This window comes from Rutidosis leptorrhynchoides, chromosome 4 (assembly GCF_046630445.1).
Source record: "Rutidosis leptorrhynchoides isolate AG116_Rl617_1_P2 chromosome 4, CSIRO_AGI_Rlap_v1, whole genome shotgun sequence".
NCBI classification, from domain to species: Eukaryota; Viridiplantae; Streptophyta; class Magnoliopsida; order Asterales; family Asteraceae; genus Rutidosis; species Rutidosis leptorrhynchoides.
In genome coordinates this window covers 238,190,753-238,214,236 of record NC_092336.1, presented here as the reverse complement: position 1 = coordinate 238,214,236, position 23,484 = coordinate 238,190,753, and positions in this window count along the sequence as shown.

The following is a 23,484-nucleotide window of genomic DNA, read 5'->3' as shown; positions in this document are numbered from 1 at the left end:
TTTTCTACATCGTTTTGAATTTTTGTTTTATTATGACAGAGCATTTAAATAACATCAAGTTTGAATGACAAATAGGAGTGTCACAGATGTGCCTCACCAAAGAAGCTACGATAAGCTATATACAGTGGTGCTGATGTGATATGTGTCAACACGGGTGGGTCAAGAGGACAAACTGAAGTTCAAAACCGGTTAATTTATTTATTGTTATAGGTACCTACTATTATATCTCTACTAATTTTGTATGGTTAAGTTGCAGTAATACAATAAATCATCAATTAAAACGTTGGTATGTTCTTTAAGATGTTAGGTAAGCCTTAATGAATTTATGCATCTAAAAACTGATAAAAGCATGACTTTGTTATTGAAGATATTTATTGTGTTTATGTTATTACTCAATTGTATGAAATTATCAGAGGTCTTTTTTAAATTCAAATACCAACACGTTGGTACATTCCTTTGTCATATAATAAGAGCAACTGTCCGAGTGCGTGACCGAACTTGTACCTGTACCCTCGTGGTGTTTGAAAAATCAACTCGCTAAGCTACTCAACAGAAGTGTCGCGTGGTACTCTAAAGCATAATCTGTACAACTGATCTAACATGTCTACATTTAAACTTCCACCCAAAAAAAAGAAGAAGTTTTGTTACATTGATGATTATACTGAAAATATGCTAGTCATGGTGGTCTGATCAAAGACCAGTTGAAGCAAAATCTATGTCATTATTTTCAAATTGGGAACTCAACTAAATATTCTACTTTTATTCTGAATTTTTAGGGCCATCAATTTGACCTTTATTTTAATCGCTCATTTTGACTCATTCGACTATTTCCAGGCTGAGATACAACCCTCTGATAGGGTGGAGAATATAAATTCAATTGGTGATGAAATTTAAGGACGAGAAGGAAGCACGCTGAAGAGGCGATAGGTTGGTTTCACAGCGTTCAAAAAAGCTCTTCAACAGTACAAGGCTATCACGTAAGCAGTAAAACATGACATGTGTGTGTTTGGGTTTCTGATATACGAGACGTATATTTTATGATTTTGTAACATACATGTGTGGGGTTGGCTGTTTTAATCATGTGAGTTGAATGCAAGAATAATCTTTTGTGACGGTTTGATAGATGCTAAGGATATAGAAGAATCTATGATAATGGGACATGCAAGAAGTCGGGCTCAAATTATGTGTATGGTCAACATTGAATAGTCTTCTTGCTAAGGCAAAATCGAAGTTCTCCGTTTGGTTATTTGTGCGTTCCTTTCCCTAGCCTATACGTAATTTTGGTGTGGTCAATGGAGTCTACTCAAGACAGTTATTTTTTTCTATTATTAAATATGATTACGAATTATGATTATATAAGCTGCGACATTTCAATAATAATACGGACTTTTGAATAAAAATGAAGGGGTTTGTTATATGCACAAAAATAAGTATTGTACATTATTTGCTATTTCGACACATTTTGGTCGGTTGATCCGTTTCACTGCACATCCTTTAAGTTTACATAGTGTATATGTTCGACCTCTAAAAATTAAAATAACTTGAACCCATCCATCTATAGTTGAATAGGTTGTAATTTCCAGCTCTTAGCAACGTGAATAAATGTCATGACAATATGTTTTATTTATCCTCCAGAAATTCTATAATACACTGTTGTGCTTGGCGGACGAGGTTGAATTAACAAAGACTAACCTACTGAGGGATAATTGTTTTTTGTAGTTCATTGGACCACTTTTGATAATGAAGTAGCAAATCAAGGGTCTTAGTTGAGTGAAAATAAATATATGTGCCTTGGAAAGCTCGTGATGAAGCTACAAACAAGAGAGATTGAAGACTTGGATGACACATGTTTCCAATCTAAGGATCAAGTAAGACGACCACGGATACATGCCATCATATAAAGGTGCATTGATATATCTATCTCTCTTTCCTGAAATGTTTTGTGACAATGAAAATTTGTAGTTTGTTTATTTGGGAATTGTTGGTTCGATTTTCAGGATGCTAAAATTCAGGAGGAAGTTCAAAAACTAGGTGAAGGTTTTGTATCTTAAGGCACTTCAATATGAAAAATGATGATAAAATTCAGGAGGAAGTTTGAATTGAAAGCTTATTGGTCAGCGTTCTGTTGGAAAAATGTTTGCAAAATGTTTACATGCGACTCATGAAGAGAAAACCTTAAGGTCTCTGAAGATGTGGCATGACCTCTGTTTGGTTAATGGATTTCCAGTATCATCCAAAATCATGAATGTGTATTTTGTAAGGTTCTAATGCTTTCTTCATCATAGAGATACAAATTGGACGTGATGATCTCTTTTAGAGCTAAATTATTCTTTTATTCCAGACTTATACCGCTAACATATTCACTTTTATTTTGTATCGAGTAATGTATGGGTTTTTAGCTATATATTGTGATTTGGTTATTAATAAAATTCAATGGTATAACTATAACATAAGTTATATGTTAATAGACGGTGTAGTTGAAGAATCTGTTGCACAGAGTTTCTATGATGGACTAAAATACTGACAAAGAGATTGCTTGCATGCTTACCCGTGAATTGTATTGCTAATTGTCAACATATGGTGATGAAAAAAGCTGCTAGAAAGTAATGCATGTTCTTAAATCTTAAGGAATGGATGTTCTTACGTTACATTTGTCTTTTGAACTCATTTTTGTTTTCTTTTAATAGATACAAGGTATATTTTCTCTAAATAATTATATTGATCTCGTGCAATGTTCTATTTATTTTTATCTGCATATAAGAAATATGAATACGCCCATTGTCAACAATGCATAAATACATAAAGTATTATATATCTGTTATCATAATGTTCGACCTAATTAAATAGTTTATGTCTTGATCCCGCAAGGTTGTGGGTATTAAACTAGTATCTTTTGAAGATCGATTATAATGAAATTCCATGGTTTGCAGACTATGCAAACTACTTAGTATGTGGATTCCTTGAAAAATATGTGGATTCCTTGAAAAATGGTTGTCGTACCAAAAACGAAAGAAATTCTTTAGTGATATAAAACACTATTTTTGGGAAGATCCACATTTATTTAAAAGTTGTCCCGATGGAATAATACGCCGATGTGTATTCGGAGATGAAGCTAGTCAAATCTTAAACTATTGTCACACAGGACCAACAGGAGGGCATTATGGGCCTCAACTCACAGCAAGAAAAGTCTACGACGCTAGATTCTATTGGCCTACAATTTTCAAAGATGCACACCTTCTCTGTAAATCCTGTGATGCTTGTCAAAGGGCCGGAAAAATAAGTCAACGTGATGAAATGCCACAAAATGTCATTCAAGTATGTGAAGTATTTGACGTTTGGGGTATTGACTTTATGGGTCCATTTCCAAAATCCCATAATAATCTCTACATTCTCATTGCCATTGATTATGTATCTAAATGGGCGGAAGCACAAGCTCTCCCAACTTCTTAATGATGCACGAGTTGTAGTCAACTTCTTAAAACGTCTTTTTGCAAGGTTCGGAACACCGAAAGCTTTAATAAGTGATCGGGGTACTCATTTTTGTAATAATCAACTTGAGAAAGTTCTCAAAAGATATGGAGTAACTCATAAAATCTCAACCGCTTATCATCCACATACAAGTGGACAAGTTGAAAATACCAACCGAGCTTTAAAACGTATTCTAGAGAAAACCGTAGGATCAAATTCGAAGGAATGGTCCATGAAATTAGAGGATGCACTCTGTGCTTTTAGAACAGCCTACAAAACTTCAATTGGAACCACACCTTTTAAACTCGTTTACAGAAAAGCATGTCACCTTCCAGTAGAAATTGAGCACAAAGCATTTTGGGCTTTGAAGACATGTAATCTTGATTTTCATGAAGCCGGACGTCTACGGTTAAGTCAATTAAACGAATTAGAAGAATTAAGACATGAAACATATAAAAATTCGTTAATTTATAAAGAAGGAACGTAGAAATGGCATGATAAAAGAATCAGAAGTTCAAAAGAATTTAAAGAAGGAGATAGATTTCTTCTTTTCAATTCACGATTCAAGCAATTTCTGGAAAATTGAAATCAAGATGGTCTGGATCATTCATAGTCAAAAGAGTTTTCCCATATGGAACAATAGAGTTGATAAATTCAAATGGGATTGAATTTAAAGTTAATGGTTACAGAGTTAAACATTACATACATAGTCCAATGGAAGTTGACAATGAAGTCAATCATAATTTCACCACCCAAGAAAACCCTCAGAATGAAAACATAAATATGTTATCAACAACATATGAAAAACCAAAATTGGAAGACGGGGAAGCTTCAAATTGGAGTGATGAAGAAGAATTCCTATACAAACCTCCCATTCCATGAAACGAAGAAAAATGTGAACAAGAAGTTCAAGTAGAAGTGAAAGAACCAAGAAAAGATCACTCGAAAAAGGTTAACAAAACAACTTTACTTACTAAAGTAGGAGACCCAGGTGAATTTATCATTTTTTGCTTGCTTAATGATGGTGCTATGTATAATGGACTCGCAGATTTAGGAGCAAGTGCAAATGTTATGCCTCTTTCCTTATACAAAAGATTAGGTGTGGGTAAATTAAGACCAACCAGCATAGGTGTTCAATTATTTGACCAAACCATTAAACACCCGGTTGGAATAGCCAATAATTTAGTTGTTAAAGTGGGAAGTTTGACCTTTGTTGCAAACTTCATAGTTATTAATATGGAGGAAGACCTTGATATTCCTCTAATTTTAGGTCGCCCATTTTTAGCAACCACCGAAGCATTCATTGATGTAAGAGAAGGTAGAATGACACTTAGGGATGGTGACAAATCGATTACCTTTGTGAACTAAAAGTTTAGATCTCCACCAACCAAAACCGTTGAGCCCATAAAAATGGCTATGTGTGGGGAAGATGAAGAAACACCTAATGATAACCTGATAATAAAGAACCCCATTATTGATACGAAATTAGATGAACCCATTTTCAACAGTTCAATGAAAAACTTTATAAACGGATTCAAGATGCTAGGATTAAGGGGAACTTTAAGTTATGTAACCGATTAGTATCTAATTTGTCGCCTAAAGAAAAGGCAATGTTAATTGAATTTGTGAATGTTACAGAAGAAATCAATCAATGGCTTGAAGCCAAAGTCAGAGATATGCAAGTTGTTGATGATCCAATTGAAGATAACAATGAAGTTAATCACAATTTCAACACCACAGCTAACTAAGTTTGGGGAGAATCAAGTCTTTTTAAGGATAATATATATTTCTGTTAGAGTTAGATTTTCTGTTTTCGTGTAGTTCTCGAAAATGGAATTCGAATGGTCTTTCCCTATCAGACCCTAAAGAACTAGTCTTCTCCCCCCATTCTAAATTTTTATTTTTTTTAGGTTTTACGAGATGAAGAATTCCTTTGATCTGAACCATGGTCTACTACTACACACTATGATTACTAAACGTAATAATAATACCTTCCCGAGTGAACTGGTATCATTTATAAGAGGCAAAATGGACGAAGTGAGGAAAGAACTCAGGAAAGATCATCATAAGATACATTTTGGTAAAGGAAAATCAAAATCCGCAACAAAAAGAAGAGCACGACACCTTGAAAGATGTCATAAATGCGAAAAATGGTCACACGAAGGGAAATGTTCGAATAATCAAACATATTCAAATACCGAATTTGTTACTCTATGCAGAGAAGGACCGTTCATATGTTTAGAAGAAAAGTTATTAAAAAATTGAGGTTACGCTTATGTAGTTATGGAAAACCAAATCACACGACTCTCCTATGAGTCGACTAAAGCAGGTCTCTGAAAATTCTATCTCACATGTAGGTATGTACAGTTTTTATTTTTTTATTTTATTTTATTGTTTTTAACCTTTTGATAATAAACGCTGAATCGTTCACTATAAAGTATTAAATTGATATCCAATAAAATTAGGTATGCGAAACCGAAATTATTGATATCATACAAAAATTTATTAGATCACTGCGAAATTTACTGTTTATTCATAAGGTATAAATATCTTTAATCAATCAATCCAAAATATTTCAAAAATTTGTCAGGAGTAAAACTAGGTAAAATAGCCAAAATTACTTTACCTAAAAGAGGAACGTATATTTTTGATAATATTTGATTGATTAAAGTGGGATAAAAGACCAAAAAGATTTTTATTTTTATTTTTACCTTATTTTTTTAAATTAATATATAACTATATTATTTCCAAATGTAAGATTGTAAAATTAATGTTTATAAATATTATTAATATTTATATGAAATTTTATGCATTTTAAATATAAGTTTGGTGTGAATTTAAAAACAAAAATGTACTTTATTTCATTAAGTTAAAAATATGATTTTAAAAATTCGTCGTGAGTTGAAGACTAGGTCGTTGAACCGAAATTGCTTTACCCAAGGGCGGGACGAGAAATTTTATTATCATTATTTTTAATCTTATTGAATTAAAGTATGCCAAAAACATTTAAAAACCCCAAAAATCTTTGTTTTTAAAACAAACGCTTCAAAATGACAAATTTCAAAATTTAGTCGAGGGACGAACTAGGTCAACGTACCGAAACGCCCTAATTCTAAAAAGAAACAAATTTTTAAAATTAAATTAATTAAGTTTTTTACAAGATAAAGGTTTTTATATAAAAAAAAAAGAAGAAGAAGAATTACACCCCATGCGCTCGCATGGGGTTTGCCTTGTAAAACCATGTGGTCGCATGGACCACAAAAGCTGGACAGATCAAAAAGAACAAGCTCGCTGGGTTCTGTCTCACTTCAACACACACATACACCCACGAAAACACACACAAACACTCTCAAATTTCGTCAATTTTTCACCAAAATAAACCAAATTTCGTTCTATAATCCACTATAATCATGTCTTTTATCAGATGGGGAAGCAGAAAGGTAAAAATTTCACCCCTAAACTCCTAAATTTCCTACTTTTTGTGATAATTTCAATTAATTGTAATAATCTTAGTTTGATAATTTCTAGTATAATTAGAGTTAAATTGTTAGTATATTATGCATGTATAACCTAGATTGATGCTATTTAACATGATTTAAAGCCTTAAACTTCAAAATTTTTAGAAATCTAGGGTTTGTGTTCTTGAGAAATTTGGGGCTTTTTGATATAAATAGGTTATGGCCGATTTTTGTTATGAATTATTGCTAAATTAAGTAGTGTAACATGTTTAGGTAGCTAAATGATCCAAACTTTGATCCTAAACATGATTTTTGAACATCAAAGTGGACTTTTTAAGTCTAAAATTTATGAACTTGATTAAATTGATGTAATTGCCATTTGAAACTTGTTTAATTGCTAGTAATGGTTATTTTAACATGTTATTTGAGTTGAATGCTTATGGACTTTGTATACCTTTTCATATATGCTAATTTGAAATTTTGTAGAATTGATAAAATTATGAAAATGTGTATAAGTTTGATGATGATTAAACATGTCTTTATAATTATGTTAATTTGTTATTTTGCTAACACTAATGCATATTTGGATGCACAAATTTTGTGTTTAATGTGTTTTGTAGAGAAATACAGATACGGATGGTGCATCATCATTTAGACGACCTGAACAAGAACCTGATCAAGAACCGCAACCGGAACCACAACCGGAACCACAACCTAAACAACAACAACATTATGATCAACACGTGCCATACTATGAACCAGAACCACAATTTTTTATTGCCTACGTAGTATTTCCCATTCACCATGTAATAGAGCACTCGAGAATTCATGAAGAGGAGTTACATCCCAATCTTAGATTTGATCGAAGCTGGAGAGATTACCCAACGTACCAAAGTAACAAATATAAACTGGTGACAAAAAATGTGGAAGTACCGAGGGAAATTGATTGGGAGCCTTTGGTAAGGGTCGACCTAGCTAACTCAGTTAGGCAGCTACTAATCCAAAGGTATGGGAACTCGGATTTTCTCGACTGGGAACGTTTATTTACCACTCGTAGGCCTGTATATAAGGAGTAGTGTATTGAGCTAATGAGTACTATAGCCTTAAATAAGGATGTAGATAGGTTAGATGACAAGACTTTTCTTACATTTTTACTTGGAGGTAGGATGTACAGGATGTCTATAATAGACATGGCTAGAGCTTTACAGATTTACACCCCCACTGAATTATTATCACCTGATTGTACAGCTTTAATTTATCACGGTGAGAGGGTAGATAGAGATTTTGATGATAACACCGTATGGAGGCGTATGTCAAATTTTAATGTTTTTACACGGGGAGAAAGACACTACTATTTAGATATTAATAGAGCCGAGCTCCGTATAATACATAGATTTTTAGCTAACTCGATTACACAAAGAGGTAAAAATAAGGAGAAAATGACTCTAAACGATTTATTTTACCTTAAGTGCATTCGAGACACTAGAGGCTTTATTAATATTCCCTACTGTGTTGGGTATTATTTGTCCAAAGTTGTGGAAGGTATACAGGACGGTGGAATAATAGGAGGAAGTATTTTTGTTACTCTCATTGGAGAGTACTTAGGTGTAGATAGGGAACAAGGAGGTCCAATGATGGTAGTTGAGGAACAAACCGATACTATAGGTTTGCAGGTATATCAGGGTGAAAAGGTACTAAAACGAAGGCACAATATGCCAATACCATATCATGGCACCCATCCACAGGTAGAGAGGGGTTCGGATGAGGAGATGGAGGAAGCAGATAACATCAGGGATGTCATTAGGGATAGTTTTACTGACGTTTTCCAGCGTACAGATGAGGTGGAAATGAGTAATGAGGATAGGCATCGTCAGTATGAGCAGTGGCAAGCCGCAAATGAGTATGAGCGATCCAGGCAATGCCAACACGATAGCTGGCAAGTTCATCAGCACCAAATCATGAGCCAGCTATCATATCAGGTACCAAATAACTACATCCCGACTCGGCCTGCTTTTTACCCACCACATCAGCCCGACATGCGACCACCCTTTGACCTGTACGACCCCAACCAAGCCTACCAGGACACCAATCACCAACAATGGAACCCGAACGATGATATGAACTGGAATCCCTATCTAAATCAATAGTGTTCCATTGGTGATTTCTTATTTTTTATTATTTTTATCTATTTATGTTAAACATTTAACATTTTGATACTTTAATGTAATATTTAATATTTTTATTATTTTGTACTAATATTTCATTTTTGTAATTTGAAAGTAGGATATTAAGTCCCATTTCAAATTACCATGCATGTTTATATTTGTATTGTATGTATTTTATCTCATGTACACAACATGGTAAAATAGCGCATTTTCAAAGACTGGCATTAAGTTCAGCAAAAGCAACTAATTTTGATTACAAGATGCAAAATAAATGTGAAATAACAACTGCAGGAATGAACAAATGATGTGCACCATTTATCATTCAACACAAACAACAATATGTTTGGAAACTTTGGTAAAATTTAATCATTTTTCAACGCTAATCACCCTTAATAATTTAAATTGCTATTGATTTCTTGCAAATGAGGGCATTTCAAGATCTTAAGTGTGGGAAGGGATTAAATTCTTTCGGTTTTAAATTTAAATTTTTTTGACTTATACACTTGGTTTAATAGCCACCGTTAAAATACTAGTAACGTAGTAGTTGTATTAGAATCTAGTGCTATCTGATAATAAAGAACAGCCCTAGTCTTATATACTGACCACCCACTTCTAGTAAAATTTTAAATATTTTTTTAACTAAATGAACTCAAAATCATGTTTATACATATTTATGAACGATAAAACTAGGTGTTAACACCAAAATTATTGTTACCTCGGAAAGGACATAAATTGAGAAACAACCCAAAACGCTTGAATTCATTTAAAATAGAATAAAGGAGAATAAAAAGGCAAAGAAAGAAAAATAAAAGCCAAGTGTAGGAAAAATTTACCAAGTTATTTAGAACATATATCACATATTTTTGTTCAAATAATTGAAAATACTTTAGTTTTGGACAATATTAATCAATTTTACCCAGTTTATTGTAATATAAATAGAATTTATAAGGAAGTACAGTCTTCCGAGAAAAAGACGCGTGCTTCTTGATTTATGTCAGGAATTTTTCATCCAGACCAGTTGTAGAGACTACGAAAAATCTTGAAAAGTTTTCTCGAAAATCAGCTGGAAATCCACGGACCTTAGCATCAAACAGGGTCAACAAGTGGTCAGACTTATCCTAACCATGAGAGGATCTGTCTCGTACAATGGGGGGCACCGTGCAAATTAGCTTATAAGACTAATGAATCAGATCCCCAGAAAGGATAATCTCTTTAAAGATCAAAAATCAGCTTTTAAGCCTGATATTACTCAATCCTTGAGATTGACCTTGAAGATTGAGAATTCAAACTCATGGAATTAATGATATCTAAACTCGAGCTTGAACGAGAAAATATTTTGATCAAATTACAAACTGATTTGTTTTCTGAAAACTCATTTTCAATGCGTTCATTACCATTGAACGTAAAATCCTGAGAATTCACCGGAATTCATTAGGTCACCTGAACCAAATCGGGTGTCAACCGTAAGAATGGTGGTTGCATAGCATGGTCGAAGACAGGACCTTGTGCCAGACTGAAAAACTATAGGGTGATCTTTACTATTTCTCCTACAAAGGATAGTAATTGCATCCGACACGATATAGACCATAATCAAAAGCATGTCATTAGACATTACCTTAACAGTTGCTTGTTCAACGCTTTCCTTTACAACCGGACGGTAGTTTACCGAAAGGTAATATACAGAGCAAGTATACTGGATGTGTTGCTTTCCCAATACAAGGTTAGCAAGTGGGTGACACAAAACCATAAGTTTTGAGCTAAAATTTTCAAATACAAAACCCACAAAAATATTTTACAAACACCGGTGAAGAGTTATTCCGGAAAACTTATCTAGGGTAAAAGCTAGATTGAATTTTCAAAAGATCAAATGTTTTTATAAAGATCCAATTTCCTAAAAGGATCTAAATTTTTATAGTCACGTGGGACTGTAAACCACATCGTTACTATCATTGTTCATACCGCCGTATCAAAATCACTGATGTACAAAGTGTGAAGAATAAAGAAGTGATTCTAGTAAAGTTATATTCAAGTTCTATATTGCTTGAGGACAAGCAACGCTCAAGTGTGGGAATATTTGATAATGCTAAAAACGAACATATATTTCATAGCATTATCCTTCAAGAAAGACAAGCTTTTAGTTGCTATTGTTCTATTTACAAGTGATATTCGTTTAAATAATAAAAGGTGAAGACAAAAGACAGATTCGACGATTTGAAGACGCAAACGACCAAAAAGCTAAAAAGTACAAAGTACAATCCAAGTGGTTCAATTTATTGATGAGAAACGTCTCAAAATTACAAAAGTACAAGTCGCAAAACGTAAAGTACAAGATATTAAATCGTACGAAAGGACGTTCAAAAATCCGGAACCGAGACCTGAACCAACTATCAACGCGCGACGCAACGGACCTAAAATTACAATACAACTATGCACAAGAATATAATATAATATATATATATAATTATATAAAATTATATTATATATATATATATATATATATATATATATATATATTATATAATAAAATAACCTCAGCAGCCCACGTTTAAAACTCATTGTGTGCAGGAAAAGGCTGCCATGCGATCGCATGGCCAGCCTGCCTAAATCCCATGCGATCGCATGGCTTGTTGTAGCAGGTCAGGTCCTATAAATTGAAGCGTTTGGTCGACGAATTTTTACACCATATCATATATCTTACTCTCTCTCTCTCAATATATTTATATTTATAATTTTAATTTTAATTTTAATTTTAAGTTAATAATAATAAGGTTATAGTGGCGAATGTTTTAAGTTTGTAAGTCAAAATTCTGTCCGTGTAACACTACGCGATTAATACTCATTGTAAGTTATGTTCAACCTTTTTAAATTAATGTCTCGTAGCTAAATTATTATTATGCTTATTTAAGCCGAAGTAATCGTGATGTTGGACTAAATATTAAGACGGGGTTATTGGGCTTTGGACCATAATTGAGGTTTAGACAAAAGACCGACACTTGTGGAAATTAGACTATGAGCTATTAATGGGCTTTATATTTGTTTAACTGAATGATAGTTCGTTAATTTAATATAGAGATTTACAATTTGAGGTAATTATAAATAATCACATACACTCGATCGAACACGATGGGCGGGATATTTATAAATACTAATAATCGTTCATTTGATCAGACACGGGGATGGATTAATAGTCAATGGACTCATTAAAACATGGGTGGATTACGTACAAGGACACTTGGCGTAATTGTTAATAAAGTATTAAAACCTTGGGTTACACGCAGTCGATATCCTGGTGTGATTATTAAACAAAGTATTAAGACCTTGTTACAGTTTAAGTCCCCAATTAGTTAGAATATTTGACTTCGGGTATAAGGATAATTTGACGAGGACACTCGCACTTTATATTTATGACTGATGGACTGTTATGGACAAAAACCAGATGGACGTATCGAATAATCCAGGATAAAGGACAATTAACCCATGGTAATAAATTAAAATCAACACGTCGAACATCATGATTACGGAAGTTTAAATAAGCATAATTCCTTTATTTTATATCTCATCGCACTTTTATTTACTGTCATTTTATTTATTGCACTTTTAATTATTGCAATTTTATTTATCGCACTTTTATTTATCGTCATTTACTTTACGCTTTAAATTAAGTTGTATTTATATTTATATTTAATATTTTACATTAGGTTTTAATTGTGACTTCAGACATAAAATCGACAAACCGGTCACTAAATGGTAAAAACTCCCTTTTATAATAATAATAATATTACTTATATATATATATATATATATATATATATATATATATATATATATATATATTTTTTTTTTTTATACAAATATAGTTTAAAATAAATATAGCGTTAAACTTAGTTGTATCCCTGTGGAACGAACCGGACTTACTAAAAACTACACTACACTACGATTAGGTACACTACCTATAAGTGTTGTAGCAAGGTTTAGGTATATCCCATTCTATAAATAAATAAATAACTTGTGTAAAATTGTATCGTATTTAATAGTATTTCGTAGTAAAATATAATCTATTTCGTATACTACCCTGCACACATCAATCCGCTACCGAGGGTTGATGACTTATTTGATCAACTACAGGGATCTAGTTGTTACTCGAAGATTGATTTGAGACCCGGATGTCACCAGTTGAAGGTTAAAGAAGCTGAGGTCCCGAAGACAGCGTTTAGAATACACTATAGACATTATGAGTTTACAGTGATGCCGTTTGGTTTGACGAACGCACCAGCAGTGTTCATGGATCTAATGAACCGTGTGTGTAAGCCATACTTAGATAAATTCGTCATGGTGTTTATTGATGATATATTGGTGTACTCCAAGAACAAAGAAGAGCACGAGCAGTATTTATGTTCGCTACTGACTACGCTTAGAAAAGAGCAACTGTATGCGAAGTTCTCTAAGTGTGACTTTTGGTTACCAGAGGTACAATTTCTTGGTCATGTTGTCGGGGCCAATGGAATACAGGTCAATCCAGCAAAGATTGAGTCGGTTAAGAATTGGGTAACTCCAAAGGCGCCAACTCAGATCTGACAATTTCTGGGTCTAGCTGGTTACTACAGGAGATTCATTGAAGGATTCTCTAAAATTTCCCGACCACTAACTTCGTTGACTCATAAAGGTAAGAAATATGAGTGGTCAGAACCGCAGGAAGCTGCATTTCAGTTGTTGAAGGAGAAGTTAACAACTGCACCGATATTTTGTCTACCCGAGGGGAGTGAAAATTTTGTTGTTTATTGTGATGCTTCGCGTCAAGGAATGGGTTGCGTGCTTATGCAACGAAATAAGTTTATTGCTTATGGATCGTAGCAGTTAAAGATTCACGAGCAGAACTACACTACGCACGACCTTGAACTAGGAGCTGTTGTCTTTGCACTTAAAATGTGGAGACACTATCTTTATGGAACCAAGTTTACTATATTCACCGACCATAAGAGTTTACAGCACATATTTGATCAGAAAAAGCTCAACATGAGACAACGACGTTGGATGGAATTACTTAACGATTATAATTATGAACTCCAATACCACCTGGCAAAGCGAATGTTGTGACGGATGATTTGAGCAGAAAAGAGAGAGAGAAACCTCTCAGAGTTAAAGCTCTTAATATAGTTGTCCGTTTGAATCTCACCTCACAGATTCGTGAAGCACAACTGGAAGCCGTGAAACAAGAGAATGTTGATGTTGAATTTATCAGAGGGATGGATGAGAAATTCGACATAAAAGAGGATGGAACACGATAATTTTCTTATCGAATCTGGGTACCAAAGTTTGGAGGATTGAGAGAACTAATGTTGGAGGAAGCACACAAGTCAAGGTATTCAATTCATCCAGGATCAGATAAAATGTACCAAGATTTGAAGGTGTTTTATTGGTGATCAAATTTGAAAGCTGACATTGCTACCTATGTCGAAAAGTGCTTGACTTGCGCTAAAGTCAAGGCTGAACATCAGAAGCCATCAGGGTTATTAACTCAACCAGAGATTCCCTAGTGGAAATGGAAAGGTATTACAATGGACTTCATCACGAAATTGCCGAAGACTGTGGGAGGTTACAATACTAATTGGGTTATCGTGGATCATCTCACTAGGACTGCACACTTCTTACCGATAAGAGAAACTGATAAAATAGAGAAGTTGGCTCAAGTCTACATTAAAGACGTCATATCTAGACACGGAGTACCTATATCCATTATATCCGATCGCGACAGCAGATTCACTTCCAAATTTTGGCAGTCACTACAACAAGCAATGGGGACTCGTTTACATATGAGCACAACATATCACCCCCAGACAAATGGACAAAGCGAACGGACTATTCAAACTTTAGAGGACATGTTGCGAGCATGTATTATTGATTTCGAAAATAGATGGGATAAGTACTTACCACTAGCTGAGTTCTCATACAATAACAGCTACCATACGAGCATTAAAGCTGCACCTTTCGAAGCGTTGTACAGAAGGAAGTGTAGATCTCCCGTGTGTTGGAGCGAATTGGGGGATAGTCAGTTGACAGGTCCTGAGATTATTCAGGAGACAACGGAGAAAGTCCTACAGATTCAGGAATGATTGAGAATAGCTCGAAGTTGTCAAAAGAGTTACGCTGATGTTATATAGAAAGATTTAGAATTTCAAGTTGGCGATAAAGTCATGCTTAAAGTATCACCTTGAAAGGGTGTTGAACGGTTTGGGAAACGAGGTAAATTGAGTCCTAGATACGTTGGACCGTTCGAGATAACTGAAAGAGTTGGACCAGTGGCTTACAGATTGAAACTGCCACAAGCACTTAGTGGTATACACGATATTTTCCATGTATCCAACCTGAAGAAGTGCTTAGCCGATGAGAATTTGATTATTCCTTTAGAGGAACTGCGTATCGATGACAAACTTCATTTCATTGAAGAACCTGTCGAAGTCTTGGGCCGGGAGGTCAAACAGTTAAAGAAAAGCAGAATTCTTATCGTTAAGGTTCGGTGGAATGCGAGAAGAGGACCAGAGTTCACGTGGGAGCATGAAGATCAAATGAGACAAAAGTACCCGCAACTGTTTCCAGAGGAAACTACTTCAGAGAGACACCCACTAAAATTTCGGGACAAAATTTTAAATAATAGGTGGGTGATGTAACAACCCTGCTTTTTCCGTCACTTTTGTTAACTTTCTGTTAGTTAATTTAACGGCGATTACTTGACGTTTTATGCGTATGCGTTTATGTGTATTAAATACATACTTGATCCTTGGAGGGGTTACGATAATTTATATGGGTTAATATTAATTTGAAAATATATTTCGGATAAAGAAATAGAATAAAAAAATGATACGGTTTGGATAACTACTTGCTCGGGTTTATTTTAATAATTATTTTATTAATTATTAACTTTCTATTAAAATATTTAATTTATTGGGTTTTTAATAAATTAAACGTTTGGTTGCGTTTTAACGATCGATTTAGCGTTTTGGCCTTTGGTACATTTAAACGACACTTGAAATGGACCACGAGTACACGTAATTGGACTACACGAGCCGGGAAAACCTCTTGGGCCACCGTTCGCTGAAACCCCTCCCCTCCATCTCCTTATTGGACTTATTTGTTGAGTTGGGTCATTAGTGGGTCTTGAACTATTTGATTTAGGGCCCTAAACTAATTCTAGTTAACCTAAAACTACTGAGCTTAATCCCTAACACATTCTAGTCGATATTTTGGTGCTCCTGGCCTCTCCCTCGTCGCTCATCACCAACCCTAATATCACCATCAATTTTTGATCTTTTGCTTAGGCCTTGAACACGAAAAGTGTAATTCGCATCGCCCTCTACGCGTTGGTATAAAAAATTTGTTGATCTAAGGTATAATCACATGAACCCTAACTTTAAAAATTCTAATTTCATAAGGTCTCATAGTTTATGTTGGTTAATTGCTCGATTCGTTGTATTTGTATGCTTGTTTAATCGTTAGATTGTTCGTATTGATTGTTTTGTTTTAAAATCGAATTGCTTTGTGATGATTCTGATAAAATTGGTTTAATTAATGTTAATTCTATGTATCTAGATGGATTGGTGTTGAAAAACTATTGATTTTGGGCTTTGGATTCGCTTGATTTCGTTTCCGAATGCTTAAGTTATGACCATTTGAATTATCGTTATGTTTTTATGCTTGATCAGAAAACTGGTATTGATGGGTCATGAATTGGATTATATGTTGATTACCATTGAATAGATAATTTAAAAACACTCAGTTTACACTAGGATATCATGTCATTTGCTTGAGTGAAACTCGCGATATGCCTAATCGAATGAAAATGCAGATTTTTCCAGCACATGCATGAAAATGGACTTGTATGCTAAAATGTATTGACTTATGAGATTAGAGCTTTTCATATCTATAATGTACACAAAAAGTAATTCACTTTTCATGTAGATATCATGGTCTAATTTGTAGCGACCCGGCAAAATCGCCATTGACGGCGCCGTCTACTTAGGTCCCGTTACGTGGTCATAAGTCTTTAAAACAACGTTTGACCAAAATATGTCGCATTCATTTCAAATGTAAAGGTGTTTCAAGTCTACTAAAGTAGTTCAACAACTAGTTACGTTACAATGTTTTAAGTACAAATGCAACCTATGCGACACAGTTTAAAATAAAGTCAAAAGACGCTCCAAATATGCATGTATACTCGACATCCAAGCAAGTATCAAAATAGAGTGCGGAAGCATGTAACACTTAGCATTCAAAGACCTGAGAAAAACATAGAAAATCTGTCAACGAAAATGTTGGTGAAATCATAGGTTTAGTAAGTAAGTAAGTGAGTGAGTAATTTGAACCAAAAGATTTATAATGTTGAAATAATAGTAACCCATTCTAAAAGTTGTTATTGTTATCACGAGCACCCAATTATCAAGGCTTAACTGTCACGAACCCCATTAATATAGTGTCAGAACCTACACTTATCCTCGAAAATACATTTCATCCTCCAACGGTCCAACCGTCTAGATGAGGGTTTGTCAAACCCGTATGGCCATACAACATAAGTTCTCGCTTACACTCTGCAAGTGTAACTAATGATAATTGAATTGAGGCATTTTTGTTCTAACTCGTACGTAGAATGGTTGTTTTTGTACTTGTGTTCATTTTGCAAAACAAAACGTTTATGTTTTCTCATCCCAAATATAAGTATAAAAGAGTAAAAGTGGGACTATGATCTCACCGTAGTTGCACGCCAAAGTATTTGAAATTAAACGTTGTGCAAATGAAAGTTGCTTAGTCTTGACCTCATCAAAAAAGTTATATCAATTACCGGTAATGACACAAGATCGGGCGAAATGTGTTCAATTAGTCCTATGGCTCGTTACGACTCGATTATATATAGCATGTGAATCACGTTGTCAAGTTTCATGCAAGGTATAAGTATAAAAGCATGTTAGAACGATTGCATTCGCATTTGGTTAAGTTTGACTAAAACTCAAACTTGGTTAAAGTCAAAGTCAAAGTCAACGGGGTCGGGTCGGGTTTCCGACAATTTTTCCATGATGAGAAACCATATATAAACATGTTGGCCAAATTTCATGTTAATCGGAGTTGCGGTTAAGCGGGGGTGAAAACGTGAAATCACAAAGCAACTTTGGACAGCCAGTTTCAGCTCAGTTTTCCTTAGCTCTGCGATCGCGAGGCTTTGTGCCTCTGTGGCTCTGCGATCGCGAGGGTGTGTTTCCCAGGAGCTGTTTGCTATATTTTGCCTAGTGCACGAATTAAACTTCAAACAAGCATAAATCATGAACCGTAAACATTCAAAACACGTATCTTATATTGTTGGAAAGGTACATTAACGAGGAATACAACTAAACACATTTCATCAAACAAAACATCATTTACAATAACCAAATCCTCGTCAAATGATCATTTAATGTTCATTATTAACGTTCCAAGTTCATAATTCCAATTTGATGATTCAGGAATTGAATGCACACATATGATATGCCGTTTCGTAGGTAATTACGCATACAATACAACTAAACACTTACCACTAACATCTCATAGCATTCAAGGCATCAAAAGTTCATTTTAAATTCTATCAAAACCTAACCAAAAATCAAAAAATCAATAATCATGTTAGTGAAGTTTTCCAAATCAACCTACACATCAAATTGAAGCTAATATGCTAGTAACACATTTAATACATGAACTTTAACATTTAATCAACATTTAATCAACCAAAATCAAAGATTAAACAACACTTTTTCAAGTTCATGCTAGTTATGTCAAATAACAAGATCGAGCATACAAATTACATACACGACATCACAATGAGCCATAGACTCTAATTAACACACTTTTAAGTCAAGAACACTAAGAAGATGAAATCTAGAGTTTTAGTAAAGTTACCCAAAAGAGATGAAATTGGTATCAAGTTGTAGAGAATGAAGAGAGGATTCTAAATATGTAATCGGATTTGTTGTGAGCTTCCTAGATCCGAATTAGATGATGAATCTTTGATTGTGTGAGTTGAGAGCAAAAATGGAAGTATGAGGAAGAGAGAAGAGATGAGTGAATGAATGAGTGTTGGTGGTGGTGGGTTAACTAGTTGACCTAGTCAACTAGTTTGCCCACTTGGCAACTTTAGTCCCTCGAGTTTGAAAGCGGGTGCGTGAATTAACCAAACGAATTATTTTAAACACGCGAGAGTAAACGGAGGATGTCATAATCCAATAACAGGAATATCAAGAACGTTAGTTAATGAAAGGTACGAATATAGATGATGAAAGATATTATTTAAAAAAAAGACGGGCGTTAAAATAATTTAACGGAAAAAGTCGGGTTGTTACATAATTGTATCCAGATCTTCGGATAATTGCATGCGAAAGTGACTAGCTAAACTGGGATCGAATCTGCCACTTGTTCTCTGATTTGTACTATGTGGTTTGTATTTTGTGAATTAACATGAATGCTTCTGGAATATGAATCTTTATATGTTATGTGAGATATGTTCAGTTTGCAACCTCTGAAACCTTATGCATTGTGCACACTAGGGATATAGTTTTAGTGATTTCTGAAATGAGCTGAAACAGAATATCCAACTTGAATGAATAAACTGTACCAATTAGCTAAACAAAAGTTGCTTATTTTCGGATATATGATAGTTTGACTTGTCCTTGAACCATGGCCACTGACCTTGCATTAATTGCATGTCCCTAGCTCCGGTTATAGCCAATACGAGATCAGTACGCGGTCAGAAACTGATTTAGTAAACCATAAATGTACCCCTTATAATTCCCAACTTGTAGACATCGTGTGAGACCCTGGCCAGACTTTTTGAAATCAATTTTGAGTTTACTTGTGATATGGAGTTTTCCATGTTGCCATGAATTATGTGTTAGGAGATATTATGCGTTGTTTGCAACATGTACATGAACGTTATGCATAACGATAATCTGTGATCGCATACTTGACCATTAATGAACTAAAACGTGTTGTTTAACTTAGGTTTGACATGTTGACCAACATTTTACATGAACCTACTGATGTTGACTTTAGTTGACTACTTTGACCAAGTTTGACTTTTGGTTGACTTTGTTTGACTTGCATGATTTAGTTGACTTTTACTGTGAAACGCGTCGAGTAGAGCAATAAGACAACTTACGCTATGAAACCACATTTGTTTAACACATATATTGTAGTGACCCGAAATTTTCCATGATTATATATTAATTGAAAACTATATTTGCATGATTAAAAGTTTTCCAACATGTTAAGCAATCAAACTTGTTAAAACTTGATTATTTGAAATGAGTTTCATGTAGACAATTGACCACCCAAGTTGACCGGCGATTCACGAACGTTAAAACTTGTAAAAACTATATGATGACATACATATGGATATATATATAGTTATCATGATATTATGATAAGTATGTACCTCATTAAGTATTTTAACAATGAGTTATATACATAAAAATGAGCCTATTGAATTAAGAAACTTGAAAACGGTATATATAACGATTATCGTTATAACAACGTCTTACTAATTACATATGAATCATGTTAAGATATTGATACACTATATATAAAAATGTTAAATGATAAGTAAACATATCATTAAGTATAATAACAATGAACTATATATGTAAAAACAAGACTACTAACTTAAGGCTTTCGAAACGAGACATATATGTAACGATTATCATTGTAACGATATTTAACTGTATATATATCATATTAAGATATATTAATACATCATTATATCATGATAATGTAATAATTTAACATCTCATTAGATATAATAAACAATGTGTTAACAACATTTAACAAGATCGTTAACTTAAAGGTTTCAAAACAACATTTACATGTAACGACTAACGATGACTTAACGACTCTGTTAAAATGTATATACATGTAGTGTATTTAGATGTATTAGTACACTTTTGAAAGACTTCAAGACACATATCAAAGTACTTCTACTTAACAAAAATGCTTACGATTACATCATTATTCATTTTCATCACCAATTCTACTCATATGCACTCGTATTTGTACTTGTACAATACACAGCTTCTAAATGTATTTACTATTGGTATATACACTCCAATGATCAGCTCTTAGCAGCCCATGTAAGTCACCTAACCATTTGGAAACCATCAATTAACATCTAGCATGACTTATGAGCAAGGAAACAAAAACAAGAACTCCTTTTAACCCCACTCACCTTCACCACTCACCACCTACTCCATTTCACTTCCAATTTTCTTCCCAATTCTCTCTCAAAACACACACACTCTTCCATGAACGTCTAAGTTACTATTTTTCCAGCAAAAATCATCAAATACAAGCTTTGGTTATTACCTATAATCATCATAAAAACAATTACTCAAGAACACATCAAGAACACTTCCAAGTTTACAAGTTTACTTCCAAGTTTCCTAATCCATTCCAAGCAATCATCTAAGATCAAGAAACCTTTGTTATTTATAGTAGGTTATCTTTCTAAATCAAGGTAATATTCATATTCAAGCTTTGATTCAATTTCTATAACTATAACTATCTTAATTCGAGTAATAATCTTACTTGAACTTGTTTTCGTGTCATGATTCTATTTCAAGAACTTCCAAGCCATCAAATATCCTTTGAAGCTCAAGTTATTTTTTCATCATTTCCATTATGTTTACCTACTAAACTTGAGGTAGTAATGATGTTCATAACATCATTCGATTCATATATATATAAAACTACCTTATTCGAAGGTTTAAACTTGTAATCACTGGAACATAGTTTTGTTAATTCTAAACGTGTTCGCAAACAAAAGTTAATCCTTCTAACTTGACTTTTAAAATCAACTAAACACATGTTCTATATCTATATGATATGCTAAATTAATGATTTAAAACCTGAAAACACGAAAAACACCGTAAAATCGGATATACGCCGTCGTAGTAACACCGCGGGCTGTTTTGGGTTAGTTAATTAAAAACTATGATAAACTTTGATTTAAAAGTTGTTCTTCTGGGAAAATAATTTTTCTTATGAACATGAAACTATATCCAAAAATCATGGTTAAACTCAAAGTGGAAGTATGTTTTCTAAAATGGTCATCTAGAAGTCGTTCTTTGGACTGAAATGACTACCTTTATAAAAATGACTTGTAACCTGTATTTCCAACTATAAACTTATACTGTTTTTGTTTAGATTCATAAACTTAAGTTCAATATGAAACCATAGCAACTTGAATCACTCAAAATGGATTTAAACGAAGAAGTTATGGGTAAAACAAGATTGGATATTTTTGCTTGTTGTAACTACGTGAAAATTGGTAACAAATCTATATTAATCATATCCTAGCTAACTCATATTGTACTATACATGTATTATAATATATTATGTAATCTTGGGATACCATAGACACGTATGCAAATGTTTTGACATATCATATCAACCCATGTATATATATTACTTGGAACAACCATATACACTCTATATGCAGTAATGTTGAAGTTAGCTATACAGGGTTGAGGTTGATTCCCAAAATATATATACTTTGAGTTGTGATCTAGCCTGAGACGTGTATACACTGGGTCGTGGATTGATTCAAGATAATATATATCGATTTATTTCTGTACATCTAACTGTGGACAACTAGTTATAGGTTACTAACGAGGACAGCTGACTTAATAAACTTAAAACAGTAAAACATATTAAAAATGTTGTAAATATATTTTAAACATACTTTGGTATATATGTACATATTTATTTTTGGTTCGTGAATCGACCAGTGGCCAAGTCTTACTTCCCGACGAAGTAAAAATATGTGAAAGTGAGTTATAGTTCCACTTTTAAAATCTATTATTTTTGGGATGAGAATACATGCAGTTTTATAAATGTTTTACAAAATAGACACAAGTTATCAAAATTACATTCTATGTTGAATTATCGAACCGAATATGCCCCTTTTTAGCTTGGTAGCCTAAGAATTGGTGTTTATTATAATTGCCACCAATTGACGCGAATCCTAAAGATAGATCTATTTGGCCCAAAAAGCCTCATCCGAGTTACGGATGCTTTAGTACTTTGATTTATCATGTCCGATGAGAGTTCCGGAATGATGGGGATATTCTATATGCATCCTTTTAAGGCCGGTTACCAGGTGTTCATCATATGAATGATTTTTTATGCAGATTGCATGTTGTTTATGAGAAATGGAAATATAAAATCGTGTGGTCTATTATTACGATTTGATAAATATGTAGGTTAAACCTATAACTCACCAACATTTTTGTTGACGTTTAAAACATGTTTATTCTCAGGTGATTATTAAGAGCTTCCGCTGTTGCATGCTAATTTATGGACAAGAGTTGGAGTTAGCAGGCTTGTAT